The following is a 12941-nucleotide window of genomic DNA, read 5'->3' as shown; positions in this document are numbered from 1 at the left end:
GCAACATTCCTTTAACATCCTCCCTTTTTCATCTTTGTGTGTTCTGGTGTATGCGTTCTGGCAAATGTCTGCAAGAGATCTGACACTTTAGGTGCTCTGACCTTCGAGCATCTAGCCTGCAACAGTCTGTGGGTGTGTTTTTCACACCATGATCCATCGAATGAGGTTCTGAATATGCAAATGCAAGGTATATATGCCAGGCCTTTTGCTGAACCCCTTTGTTCAGACTTTGAATACACTTTGTTCATCTGTCTGTAACCCTGCGTACAAATCTGTGGTCTTTGTGCGGAGTAAATCTACAAAAGATAAGTAACTGTCTCTGAGTCGTTATTCATTATTTCTGTGTGCAAGAAACTGACGGGGTTACGAAATAATACAAATACAGTCCTTTCTAGAAAATCCAGTTTCTTCACATTTGGTCCTTCTGAGCCGGCCGACTGACGCCCTGGACATCGCTGGAACCCCTGGGGGGGGTTGCCTGAAAACCGCATGCGGTCTGAGATCACAGCCTCAGCATTGACACATCCGCCTTCAGGATCAGCGGCCCTCGCCCCGGATCCAGTTTTGCCCTCGGCCACGTCGGACCCTCATCAAATAACGAGGTTCATTTCTTGAAGTGAGTACGCCACACAGAAAGTCTGTCCTCTTTTTACTTGTTAGGGCCTTACTTTGAATGTGTCTGTGTCTTTGTGTGTGCGTGCATCAACTTTGGGGGAAGAATAGAGACACGGCTGCAGCCTGACTGCTGCGCGGGCACGCTGAACAGAGCGGCGCTTGCAGTCAGGGTGCTGCGCGTGCCCGAGTCTGAAGTGTAGGTACCGCCGCGTGTACCGACTAATAGAGCCTTTTGTAGGCTAAACGTCTTGTGTAGACGAATGAAGGACTGTGTGTCCAACGGAAGGACTGTGTGTCCAAAATTTAGCGCTAACTGTCCTATAAGGACAACGAAAGGACTGTGTGTCCAACGACAGGACTGTGTGTCCAAAATTTTGTGCTGAAGGTCCTGTGTGGGCCGCACATGGAATAAGCGGAGCTCCGGGGAAACTATGTGTGTGTGATGCTTCTCATGCCTCTCTGTCTGTGTCTGAGTGTGCTCTCTTCGACAGCTCCTGTGGTGTGTGCTCACTTTGATTAATGCCTCGTTCTAAAACAAAATAGTGACTCAGTTGACAAATAATTAGGTTTCTTTTCTGATTCTCCAAGCTTTTTCTGCTGATTAGATTCAGTGCTGGAGAATCCATAAAACGGGTTACTTGGGTGGGAGCTCTGGTTTGTGATTGAAATTGAGAAGCTGGTTCTCAGGACAGCCACATCCGCAAGGGATTTAGCTCTTGTAGAAGCATGGTGTGGTCTATGAATTCCTGAGAACGTTGTGGCTGATCGTCGATCAAAAACCTCAAAAAGATGGGTGGGGCTCATTCACAAAGTCTCACTAAAAAGAAAGACGGCACATTGATCAGGTCCAGAAAGCTTTTCATAAAGTTTGGAAGTATGTGGAAAGTCAGGATCAGACATTAATCAAGTATTTGGATAAATGGGTTAAAGATTATGGATTTCATAGAACGTTAAGCATATCAAAGTGCAGGACAGAGTAGAAGGAGGGGGAGCACCTTCACAGATCAGAGTGCGCGTGCCCGAGCCTCAGACAGGCTGATGAGAACTCGCAGAAAGGAGGGGTGATTTCTCCGTTGTAAGCAGATATAACAGCTTTCTCTGCTCTCCGAATAATGATAGGATGTGTTTTACTGTGTATTTTAGTGTGTATTTTAGTGTTTAGGACATGGACTAGGGTAGATGTTCAGAAAAAGCTATAGAAAGTATCATTTCTTACAAAGCAGACGTGGATGAGTTTGTGCAGGACACACCTCCCTCTTGCATAAACATGATCAGACTCAGATGGCGGATGTCGCCTTCCCTTTTTTTAGTTCACTCTCCCCTGCTCATAAAACGTTTGATTGCAGCCTTCTGACCCCACTGATCAGGTCCCTGCATTTCTGCTTGTAAATCAGGATTGACCCCTTAAAAGCATTCCTGAGGATCTCTGGTTCACTAACTCGCCTTGCATTTTTTTTTTTAATGGACATGTCTGCTAATTTTTCTAAGTTTCAACTCTCAGGGCAATAAGTGCGGTAAAACCAAACTCCAGCTGGCCCAAACTCAGGTTAAAATTTTTTGGGACATTTAGTTTCTGTTTCTAGCAAAATTATTTCTCTCCCTGGACCTCACCACCTTATCTGATCAGCCCCCCACCTTCACTCACTCGCTGTAAGCTGCAGCTGCTTGCGCGGCTGATAGTTGAAACAACGTGACCTGTGATTCTCTTGTGCGAATTCTCCAGAATCACATGCAGTATGCTCCACTCTCTTCTGTCCAAGCTTTCCCATTAGTCAAACTGTTATCAGCCTGCTCATGGTGCGTGCTGTTAAAATGAGACGCAGTTCTTGTCTGTTTCACTTTCAATGTGTTTTTTCACAATTATTTTTTTTTTTTTTAATTTTTATTTATTTTATTTTTTTCCTGATTTTTTTTCTACTCTCATGCCTGGCTCTACTGACACCATTGATGATTTACATGATTGTTTGAAGAAAGCTGTGAGAACAAAGGAAAACATTGAGTCTGCCTCCAGCTCTCCTCCCCACAGACTCTGCATCCCGACCAGAAGGCCCCTGTTGGTGACCTGCTTTACTCGAAGGCCATTCAACGGACTGATTGGTCACAACGGTAGTGGACAGGACCCTTCAAGGTTCTCCTCCTCATGCCAACTGCAGTACACATTGCTGACTGACCCTCCTGGATTCACGTAAGCCACTGTAAATTGCTGAGAGCCTATGAGACTGACATTTTGAGACACACCCCTGGTTGAAGTCCAACTACGGAGCCGCCGCAGTGTGACACTACTCCTGGTGAGGGGAACTCCCTGGTGTGTTTCCTCTAGCGCTCCTCTCTTCCAGCTACAGTGAGCTTCGAACCAGCTAACATGGGTCCAGCTGTTGCTCGTGGTTTCATCTTCAACTTTTATTCCCTCTTCCTCTGGAGATCTCACTCACATCATCAGTGAGGTCAAGGCCCTTAAATCACAAATTTCTTCTCAGATGACTGACGCCTACTGGTCTGGGTCCCCACTTTATTGTTTTACTTCTGGTGGAGTGTACTGATAAAACTAGTCACTCCGGTCCTCTGTGTGTTGTTTTTCTTTTTTTCTTTTCGTCACCTGTTTGATTACATGTATCAAATGAATGATCGCTGTCAGGCCAACTCTATCAGCATTATGCCTACAATTAACCTAATTCGCATCCGCTCGTGGTTGAAACTGGTCTTTACAGATTTATTTTATTCTTTTTCTTTTGTTTGATTTGAATTTGTTTATTTTCTTTATTTCTTAATTTGTTTCTTGTTCTATGTAACTTTAATTAATGATTTTGTGCCGAGGTTTGGACTGGTGATGCATGCGTATCCTTAGTGATGGCTGCTGAGGGGCACAGAGCCGTTGATGAGTTTTGCCCTCCCTGACTGCTCACTGAATGTTTCACACAGATGGTATAAGTTTAGCCCTGGAGGTTTTCGCATCAACACTCATGTATCACCTACCACCTCTGATATACTCATTTATTCACGTTGATTTTAATGTTCTTGTGTATTTACCTGTATCTACACCTTTGTTTTCGATGCAGAGCCGATATGATGCCTATACTGAAATTCTTCATGAAGTGGTATATGGTTGATGATGAGAAGAGTTCTGCTGACTTTCTGTGCACAATTTTGATAATTTTGATATGATAAACAGCGGGGTATGTTAGGAATGATTAGAAACAGAATAGTTAGACACTCCCTTTTGCATTTTATTAAACTAACTTTTACCTTTTATTACATTAATGGCTTAACCTCGATTTACTATGTATTATCATCTCAAAATTATATTACACTCCAGACAGAGCACAACCAAGACTATTGTCTCGCAACATTCCTTTAACATCCTCCCTTTTTCATCTTTGTGTGTTCTGGTGTATGCGTTCTGGCAAATGTCTGCAAGAGATCTGACACTTTAGGTGCTCTGACCTTCGAGCATCTAGCCTGCAACAGTCTGTGGGTGTGTTTTTCACACCATGATCCATCGAATGAGGTTCTGAATATGCAAATGCAAGGTATATATGCCAGGCCTTTTGCTGAACCCCTTTGTTCAGACTTTGAATACACTTTGTTCATCTGTCTGTAACCCTGCGTACAAATCTGTGGTCTTTGTGCGGAGTAAATCTACAAAAGATAAGTAACTGTCTCTGAGTCGTTATTCATTATTTCTGTGTGCAAGAAACTGACGGGGTTACGAACTAATACAAATACAGTCCTTTCTAGAAAATCCAGTTTCTTCACAAAATCTAATAATGGTAATAGTTCAGGATGAATGTATTAAATAAGTATAAAACTCACCCACTGACACCTCTTTTCTGGTGAAATGGTGACTTTCTGGTGAACTTTCTGAAGTTCAGTAACTGAAAAAGTCCAAAAGAGATTTTTCAATGTTAAAAAATGTTTCAATTATATTCTGATCAAAAAACATTTATTGCACTACACAACCTATTGCATTTTTTGTTTTTTTTTTAAATAGCGCTAGACAAATAACTGAGACAAGTTACCTGGCTGGCCTTGGCGTCTACCTGGAGGTGAAACACTGAACACTCTGTAGTTCGGTACCTGAACACAACACGAGAACGTTGATTAATTTATTTTTACAAAAACCTTTTTTATAATGGAGATCAGTGATTTATAAAAGCTTAAAACTGCATTTAAAACCCAATGCTTCCATGTAGCAACCAGGCTTAAAACTGTTGGCGGTAGCTCCTCCTACACAACCGTTAGAGGCTTTGAGTGACATTTTTGGACAAATGTCCAGCAGCAAACTTTAGCCACAGACAGAGGCCTCCAACGCGAATTTCACACGCGGATCACGTTTAGTGTGATTGCAGCATAACAGATCATTTCTACCTCTGAAAAAAAACAAAAAACTCATCACTGTCGTAACTTACGGGCAGAAATGCATTTTGGGTTTGGCTCGCCATACGTCTGCTATGACAAACTAATCATGTATACATTTCCACATTAATCTCTAAAACAATCATAACACACATATGTTTAAACAACAGTAAACCACATTTACGGTAGTATAAGAGCATTTTTAAAGCATTCATTCAAAATAAACCATGAACGATACTTACCAAATTAAATCAGGGCTGAAGACAAGATGGCACCATCAGCGATGAGGCGGATGGAAAAAAAAACCCGAGGTTGGGGCGTCTTGAAGCGGGACGAAATCGCAACGCTTTGCAGAAAAATAAAATGCTCGACTTTCAATTTCAAACGTCGCATACTCGCATTCGGCAAATCCAACATGGCCACCTGAGCTAACGTAGAGAAAACGAAAGACCCTCCCACCAGTACGTGATGATGTTATGACGCTACTTCAGGGATCTTAAAATTTTTGAGTGCTAGATACAAATAAGCTTTAAAATATTTAGCACTGTTAAGTTAAATTTGAAAAAATCTTGATAGAGCTTAATACTTTATAGTTGAATCAACTACAAAATGACATTTAAGTTGTGTAACCTTAATAGTTATGAGTCAGTACAAGTGATAGGGTTTAGAGTGGGTTCAAAATGGGAGGTGGCGGCCTCTCGTGCAATCAGAGCACGAGAAATCATCTGCCTTCCGTTTCATTCAAAGTGCCTTCCTTTTCATTCAAAGTGCCTTCCTTTTCATGCAAAGTCACTTCCGTTTCATGCATACTCCTCTCTCACACACATATATAAACTCTTCCTCACACGTACATATATACTTGTATTTCACATACATACATTCTTTTTTAAGAGTGACAATGAGAGTGAGAATGTATGTATGTGTAAAGTAATATATATGCATGCGAGAGAGAGAATATATGGATGTGCAAGTGAGAATATATGAATGCGTAAGAGAATATATATGCATGCGAGAGAGAGAATATATGGATGTGCAAGTGAGAATATATGTATGCGAAAGAGAGTATATATGACTGTGAGAGCAAGAATGTATGAATGTGAGAGAGAGAATATATATGGATGCGTAAGAGAATATATGTATGCGAAAGAGAGTATATATGACTGTGAGAGCAAGAATGTATGAATGTGAATGGTTCAGAATAAATAATGTCTTACACGGCCCCTCATAAGATCGCACTGTCAGGCTTTAATGAACACAATTTCTAAGAGGCGTGGCGTTGCACTCCCCCAACAACAGGTTAGATGACAGAGCCCGGTCCATTAAGCTCTGCCGTTCACGGAGCTTCAGTAGAACTCCAAAAGCCACACGGCCTAACGTAGGCCGCTATTATATATTCATGAGTGGGAAAAAACCCGCTGAACCGACCTTAAAACCGCACAAATTATGCATTTTTGACTGCAAATTTACACCCAAAACCGCCCAATCTGGCAACGCTGCTGCTAGCTTCTCTTGTAGAAGAAACATGCTCCCTCCACAGCTCACTGTGACGTTACTTTCTGTTAGGCAGTTAACTACTCAGCCCAGTGGAAATTTCAGAATAAAAGCACTTCCATTGCAGCTTTACTTCCGTTGTGAGTTAATGTGTTGTGTTGTGAGTTAATGTGTTGTGTTGTGAGTTAATGTGTTGTGTTGTGAGTTATTGTGTTGTGTTGTGAGTTAATGTGTTGTGTGTAAAGTTAATGTGTTGTGTGTAAAGTTAATGTGTTGTGTGTTAAGTTAATGTGTTGTGTGTAAAGTTAATGTGTTGTGTGTAAAGTTAATGTGTTGTGTGTAAAGTTAATGTGTTGTGTGTAAAGTTAATGTGTTGTGTTGTGACCCTTCTGGGCCACCGTACAAAAGTGTGAGAAAAAAAAATATTTTGTCCAATTCTGACTTTTTAACTTACAATGTGACAATGAAACACTTGTTTTGACCTGCAAATGAGAAGTTTGCCTTTTGAGTGCCTTTTGTGCTCAAAAATCATGTTGTCTGTGAAATGTGCCAAAAGTGTGAAAAAACGCATTTTTGATCCATTTCTGACTTTTTTTACTTTTCAACTTAAAACAACTCCCATTGTTTTGTTATGACCTACAAATGAAGACATTGTCTTTTTAGTGCCTTTTGTGCTCAAAAATCATTTTGTCAGTCAGAAGTGCCAAAAGAATGAAAAAGAGCATTTTTGCTCAAATTCTGATTTGGTTTTTCACCTTACAATGTGACAAGTAAACACTTGTAAAACATTTTGTCAGTCAAAAGTGCCAAAAGAATGAAAAAGCATTTTTGCTCAAATTCTGACTGTTTTTACTTTTCAACTTAAAATTTGACAATAAAATACTTGTTTTGACCTACAAATGAGAATTTTGCCTTTTGAGTGCCTTTTGTGCTCAAAAATCATTTTGTCAGTCAAAAGTGCCAAAAGTGTGATGAAGAGCATTTTTGCTCAAATTCTGACTGTTTTTACTTTTCAACTTACAATGTGACAATGGAACACTGGTTTTGACCTACAAATGAGAACATTGCCTTTTGTGCTCAAAAATCAATTTGCTAGTGAAATGTGCCAAAAGTGTGAAAAAAACAATTTTTGCTCAAATTCTACCGATTCTGACTTTTCAACTTACAATGTGACAATGAAATACTTGTTTTGACCTACAAATGAGAAGTTTGCCTTTTGAGTACCTTTTGTGCTCAAAAATCATTTTGTCAGTCAAAAGTGCCAAAAGTGTAAAAAAACATTTTTGATTAAATTCTAATGCTTTTTACTTTTCAACATATAATGTGACAATGAAACACTTGTTTTGACCTTCAAATGATAACTCTGCCTTGTGTGCTCAAAAATTATTTTGTTAGTCAAAAGTGCAAAAAGTGTAAAAAAAGCATTTTTGTGTTCAAAAATCATTTTGTCAGTCAAAGATACCAAAAGTGTAAAAAAGAAAGCATATTTGGTCCAATTCTGTTTTTTTGACTTTTCAACTTACAATGTCACAATGAAACACTTGTTTTGACCTACAAATAGGAAGTTTACCAATTGAGTGCCTTTTGTGCTCAAAAATCATTTTGTCAGTCAAACGTTCCAAAAGTGTGAGGAAAAAAGCCTTTTTTTCTCAGAATCTGACTGTTTTGACTTTTCAACTTACAATGTGACAAGTAAACACTTGTTTTGACCTTCAAATGAGAACTCTGCCTTTTCATCCCTTGTGCTATCCTAGGCACTTTAGATAGATAGATAGATGACTTTATTAATCCCACAATGGGGAAATTTCATTTCTGTGGCAGCAACACGACATTCAGAAATAATCTATATAATATAACATCAATAAAGGACATCACAAATGACATTTATATTAGATAATTAAAAATATTACAAAAATTATTATGAAAAATTATTATCAAAAATGAGATTCTTATTAAGTAAAGAAATAAATATTAAATAAATACAGCTGCATAAGTGTAAAAAACATGCGGTCTGCAAAACATGTAAACTGTAAAAAAACATTACAATTTTTTTCAAAATACAGAAATAACTAATGGAGTTCACACCAAAAACAAAAACAAACAACTGTTCAGGAACAAAAAACAATTTAAAATTGAAAAACAACAACTACAACAAAAGTAAATGAATCAATGACTAAACAGAAAAAACACCCTGGGACCGTGGAGTGTCACTTTGACACGGTGTTGTACAGTCTGATGGCTGTGGGGAGGAATGACCTGCGGTAGCGCTCCTTCTTACACTGAGGGTGCAACAGTCTTGTGCTGAAGGAGCTGGTCAGCGCCTCTACAGTTTGGTGCAGGGGGTGGGAGGGGTTATCCATGATGGATGTCAGCTTAGCTAACATCCTCCTGTCCGCCACCTCCTCGATGGACTCAAGTGTGCAGCCCAGGACAGAGCCGGCCCTCCTAAACAGTTTGTTAAGCCTCTTCAAGTCTCTGCCTGCACTGCCCCCCGCCCAGCACACAATTCCATAAAGGACCACTGAGGCCACCACAGTGTCGTAAAAGGTCCTCAGCAGCTGTCTGCACACGCCAAAGGACCTCATAAACACTTGTTTTGACCTACAAATGAGAACTTTGCCTTTTGTGTGAGGTTCAGGGGCTAGGGCGGGTTAGTTTGTTTCGCATTCTAGATTGTTTGTGGGGTTTCCGGGTTCTATGGGCCTTTATTTTGGTTACTTCCGGGGGGTATTCCAGAAAGCACGTTATGCTAGCTCCCACGATAAGTTTGAGGCCAAGGAAGTTGATAACCTCAGCTCTCGGTTCCAGAAATAGAGGTATGTTTCAGGGTAGGTCAAATTACCATGGCAACTCATGCTCTGAACATAACCTGGGGGGTATTCCAGGAAGCAGGTTATGCTAGCTCCCACGGTAAGTTTGAGGCTAAGGAAGTTGATAACCTCAGTTTTCGGTTCCAGAAATTGAGGTATGTTTCAGGGTGGGTCAAGTTGCCATAGCAACTCATGCTCTGAACATAACCTGGTCGGGAGCAGGTTTAGTTGAAGGTTAGTTTGTTTACAGAGAAGTGAAGCAGCATGGCGTGTCCATTTGAAGATGATTTAGTGGATGAAGAAGCTCAGATAATACTTTTTCCACCATGAGAGGGTGATAAGACCACATATGGATGTTGGAAAATTCAACTTTTTCACTTTGATATAACTTAATTATTTGCTTCAGTTAAGATAATTAAAAATCTTTTTTTTGTTAAGTCAGTTTAAAAATAACACGTATTTATCAGACAGTTATTTTACTTTCATTCAAATTAATTCAATTAAGTAGGTGTAACTTTGGTGCTGCTGTTAAATCAGCACCGCAAGGGATTGTGGGATACCATTTCCTTTGCCTGTCTGGACGGATTTTGGTTTAAGTGTGGCTTTTTGACCACATTTTTTTAGTTGTTTAGTTGTTTTACTGTGTTTTGCCAGGTTTTGCTGAGTTATCTTGTCCTACTTTGCTTATGTCTTTGCACCATGAGTAAGAATGAAGGAGAGGATGATGAGTTTATATAGCACCCCTACTGTTCCATGGGGGAATGACAAAGACGGACAAATTCTTTAACGACATTGAGCGCAACGTGCATTTTTTTCCGTCCTTTTTATTGTTATAAAAATGAGTATATCTGCCGGCTCATACTTAGACATATGAGAGATCAAGAAATATAATTAATTACGATGGAAAAAATATTAATTGAATTGGAGTAATATGACATTTAGTTGGATAAATACATAAATTTGAGTTGTATAAACAATTATTGAGTTTTATAGACGAAAGAAATTAGGTTGATCTATTGAGAATGTCTTTATGTACCTTCCGTGCACGAGCATTAACCCAGGGTTACCAAGTCGAGCGCAATTACGCCAACTCATACCCGGTCTTTTGGAACCGACATACCCAGAGTAAGCAAGTTCAGGCGGATTTCAGCCAGAGTTCAGGCTTAAAGTCAGGCTAGTTTAAACATGCTTCCTGGAATACCCCCCTGGTCCGGAGCAGGTTTAGTTGAAGTTTAGTTTGTTTACAGAGAGGTGAAGCAGCATGGCGTGTCCATTTAAAGATGATTTAGTGGATGAAGAAGCTCAGATAATACTTTTTCCCCCGTGAGAGGGTGATAATACCACATATGGATGTTGGAAAGATAAACTTTTTTACTTTGATATAACTAAATGATTTGCTTCAGTTAAGATAAATCATTTTTTTGTTAGGTCATCTTAAAAATAACATGTAGTTTTCAGACAGTTATTTTACTTTCATTCAAATTAATTCAATTAAGTAGGTGTAACTTTGATGATGCTGTTAGATCGGCACCGCAAGGGATTCTGGGATATCATTCCCTTTGCCTGTCTGGACGGATTTGGGTTTAAGTGTGGGTTTTTGACAAAATGTGTTCAGTTGTGTAGCTGTTTTACTTTGTTTCACCGTGTTTTGCCGAGTTATTTTGTCCTACTATGCTTACGTCTCTGCACCATGAGTAAGAGTGAAGGAGAGGATGATGAGTTTATATAGCACCCGTACCATTAGTAACAGTAATAACAGTGACGGAAAATTCTTTATTGAGTGTTTGCACTCCGAGAAAATTTTCCGTTCTTTTTATTGATAAAAAAAATGAGCATATCTGCCGGCTCAAAGTTAGACATATGACAGTTCAAGAAATATAAGTAATAAAGATGGAAAAAAGATTAATGGAGTAATGTGACATTTAGTTAGATAAATACGTAAATTTGAGTTGTATAAGCAATTATTGAGTTTTATAGATGTAAGAAATTAAACTAAATTATTTAATACTAATAGAAGAAATTTATTTAAGTTTGAAGTTATATATATATATATATATATATATATATATATATATATATATATATATATATATATATATATATATATATATATATATATATATTCATAAGAAGTTCAGTAATATTTTTAATTATTTAATATAAATGTCATTTGTGATGTCCTTTATTGATGTTATATTATATAGATTATTTTTGAATGTCATGTTCCTGCCACAGATAAATGAAATTTCCCCATTGTGGGATTAATAAAGTCATCTATCTATCTATCTATCTATCTATCTATCTATCTATCTATCTATCTATCTATCTATCTATCTATCTATCTATCTATCTATCTATCTATCTATCTATCTATCTATCTATCTATCTATCTATCTATAACTAAATAATATATATATATTATTTTTCTCCAAGCAGAAACTCTTTTCTTTGATGATGCAGCCGTGTTACTTTTTTGATGGACTTATAATCTTTATACGCCGCCATTAAAATCTCAGACTCCGTTTCACTTCCGTCTCAAGTGTCGCGCTTTCTTTTTTTTTTCTCCACGCGTTTTCATGGTGACTCCAGAAATCACGCCGCCAAATTACGCCAACTCATATTCGGTCTTTTGGAACCGACATACCCCGAGTAAGCAAGTTCAGGCGGATTTCAGCCAGGGTTCAGGCTCAAAGTCTGGCTAGTTTAAACATGCTTCCTGGGGCCTGTTTCAGAAAGGAGGTTAAGTGTAAACTCTGAGTGCGTTAACCCTGAAATCAGGGAAACCCTGGGTTTTCCATTTCAGAATGGGAGGTTTGTTAAACCAGAGAAAGCAGAGTAAGTCAAACCCGTTTCTGAAAGAGAGGTAACTTATACTCGGAGTCAGTGTCCATGGTTACTTACGCTGTGAACCTAACCTGGTCGGTAGCAGGTTTTATCCTCTAAACTCAAAGTTTCTGCCGGTCCCCTCCCCTTTTTAAAGACGAAGCGGTATTTTTTGCTTTAACCTTCATTGTCCAAATTTCCGTCACACAGAGATGGTCTAAGTGACAAGAATGGCTTGTCCTTTTTTGGAGGACCCAATAGACGAGGAGGCTGCATTAATTCATAGAGAATTACATTTACGCCGTGCGAGGATTTTGAGACCTAGACTCGATTTTTTTGTCATTTCCCCATACGTTTTTGTTTGAGCGTTACCGTTTTTCGTTGCAGTCAATTACATATATACAATGAAAACAACATTAGATATGTATTGCTATGAAGATGTTTCATATGTCAAATATTGTCAACAAAGCCTACATCCATGACATGCTCAAATTTGACCTGATTGAATTATGTTTTTATACTTCATTTTTAGCTGCTGCCATGTTCTTTTAATTCCTGCAGGATTGCATCTACATGAAAATGAAACCAGGGACATTGAATTAGATTAATGTAAAAATTATTTTTTGGAAACACAATTTGCTAGTACTGCTTACTTTCTTAATCCCATATAAACCTATACCACTTGATCAATACAAGGGTAGTGTTGCAGTGTGTGTGTGCTGAGCGGGGTGCGAGCCACGAGAGAGAAGGGGAGGGGCGAGTGCAGGTGCAGATGGGGGGGGTGAGCACGGAGCGGAGGTGTGTGCGTGGTATATATTGTGTGTTCGGAGAACGGAGCACTTAGTTAAA

General features: G+C 39.0%; 1 long non-coding RNA gene across 1 annotated transcript; it reads left to right on the top strand.

Annotated features, from left to right (window-relative positions):
* Positions 1–323: 323 nt before the first annotated feature.
* On the top strand, positions 324–3945 carry LOC111946927. The gene is made up of 2 exons (XR_002872740.1): positions 324–616; positions 2642–3945. It is a non-coding gene; the product is annotated as an uncharacterized LOC111946927 (long non-coding RNA).
* Positions 3946–12941: the final 8996 nt, after the last annotated feature.

This window comes from Oryzias latipes, chromosome 3 (genome assembly GCF_002234675.1).
Source record: "Oryzias latipes chromosome 3, ASM223467v1".
NCBI lineage: Eukaryota > Metazoa > Chordata > Actinopteri > Beloniformes > Adrianichthyidae > Oryzias > Oryzias latipes.
This window is presented reverse-complemented; position numbering and strand designations above follow the sequence as displayed.